This window comes from Gossypium hirsutum, chromosome A11 (genome assembly GCF_007990345.1).
Source record: "Gossypium hirsutum isolate 1008001.06 chromosome A11, Gossypium_hirsutum_v2.1, whole genome shotgun sequence".
Classification (NCBI taxonomy): Eukaryota; Viridiplantae; Streptophyta; class Magnoliopsida; order Malvales; family Malvaceae; genus Gossypium; species Gossypium hirsutum.
Window position 1 is genome coordinate 15,246,951 of NC_053434.1, and position 2,119 is coordinate 15,249,069.

At 37.7% G+C, this 2,119-nt stretch overlaps 1 non-coding gene across 1 annotated transcript; it reads right to left on the reverse strand.

Moving 5' to 3' along the window:
* Positions 1 to 1,640: 1,640 nt before the first annotated feature.
* Positions 1,641 to 1,747, reverse strand: LOC121210600 (small nucleolar RNA R71). Its single transcript, XR_005905715.1, has one exon. It is a non-coding gene; the product is annotated as a small nucleolar RNA R71 (small nucleolar RNA).
* Positions 1,748 to 2,119: the final 372 nt, after the last annotated feature.

The following is a 2,119-nucleotide window of genomic DNA, read 5'->3' on the forward strand; positions in this document are numbered from 1 at the left end:
CCTATTCTGTGTCTCCTTTTTCTCCTTTCTAGGGTGTATTTATAGGCTTTGGAATGCCTATGAGCCTTCAAAATTAGCCTTTTTCTGAATTGGACTCAACATGGGCTCGGCAGGGACACGCCCCTATGACACGCCTGTGTGCTATTACTTCAGGCCGTGCTCGAGCATGTTAGAATGGCACGGGCGTGTGGGATGCCCGTGTGAGGAAGTCTAGGCCGTTTTGAGTTCGTCCTTTGGCCCATTTTTTCCGTTTTTGGTCTGTTTCTCGTTCCATTTGCTCTCCTATGCTCTCCTAAGTATAAAACATGAAATTAAAACATTGGGAGCATTGAATTCACCAATTCTAATGGAAAATCATCCATAAAATGCTTTAAACATGGGGTAAAGATATGTATAAATTACGGTTTATCATAGGGTGACAAGATTTTATCGGATTAGGGTGAAACCTAATAAGGGAATCCATAGATCGAGTTAATGCAATTCTAGGTGTTAATTAGAAAGAGATTTCAATTATTCAACCTAGAGTTAGACGTTATTAGTCTTGAGAGAGATAATAATATAACTTAGGGATTTCTACGGATCAAGTCAAATGAATAAATCGTCTGATTCAGAGTCAAATAACAAGTGAAGTCTAGGTGGATTTGTCCTTAGGTATTGTCTCAATCAATCGAATTTTCCCAAAAATATTTTCCCAAGTTTTTCTTTCTGTGCATTCTTAGTTAGTAATTAGTTTAGACAACCAAACCTCTTAAATTTTAGGCTAGATAATAAAAAGGAAGTAAATACTAGTACTCGTAGTTCCTTTGGGTTCGATAATCCGGTTTTGCTGAACTATACTCCTGTTCGATAGGAACACTTGCCTTAATCGTGATAATAAGTTAGTCTCAAGAACGTTTCATTTATAAATCTTTAAAACCTGTTACGAACATCACGCATCAAGTTTTTGGCACTGTTTCCGGGGAACTAGGATATTTGGAAAACTCGATTTTTATTACTTTAGCCACTTTACTTTTATTACAATTTAAATTTTTAATTTCTTTTCTAATTTTTCTCTTATTTCCTTCTGACAGGTTTTTCTAGTTTATGACCAGAAGAAACTTTTTAACGGTGAGATCGACCGCACAGTTCGTAGAAACAAAAGAAAAATAAGGCGAAGCCTAAGATACCCAGAGGACGAATAGGAGGACGATACTTCAACCACAACCGAGGAGATGGCTGAAAACCAAGAAAATCTGCTACCTCTTGCGATTGCTGTTAATCAGAATCCTACTCCGCGCACTATGTATGATTATGCTAAACCTTCTTTAACAGGAACTGAATTGAGCATAGTTAGACCGGCTGTAGTCGCAAATACTTTTGAACTGAAACCTAATACAATTCAAATGATACAACAGTTTGTTCAGTTTGATGGTTTGCAGGATGAGGATCCGAATGCTCACTTGGCAAACTTTTTGGAACTATGTCATACAGTTAAAATTAATGGCGTTTCTGATGATGCCATTCGTCTTCAGTTATTCCTCTTTTCATTAAGAAACAAAGCTAAACAGTGGTTGAACTCGTTGCCACGGGGGTCGATCACTACTTGGGAACAAATGACCGAGAAATTTTTATTAAAATATTTTCTGCCGGCTAAAATGACTAAATTACGTAATGATATTTCTTCCTTTGTGTAGATAGATTTAGAAACACTTTACAATGCATGGGAGAGATACAAGGACCTCTTGAGAAGATGCCCTCACCATGGTTTACCGCTTTGGCTATAAGTTCAAACCTTTCATAATGGCCTAAATCCTTCGACTCGATAAATGGTTGACGCAGCTGCTGGCGGAACCATCAATAATAAGACACTTGAAGATGCCTATAAATTTATAGAGGAGATGTCACTGAATAACTATCAGTGGCAAGTCATGAGGATAAAGCCAACGAAAATAGCCGGAGTTTATAACGTCGATACAGTCACCATGCTTTCTAATTAGGTAGAACTCTTGAATAAGAAAATTGATGGTTTCCTTAGTTCTTCACAGGTTTACCCAATAATGCACTGTGAAGCAAGTGGAGGCGGATCAAGCAGTTCAGAATACCTATCTTATAGCCAGAACATGGAGAACGAACAGTTAAA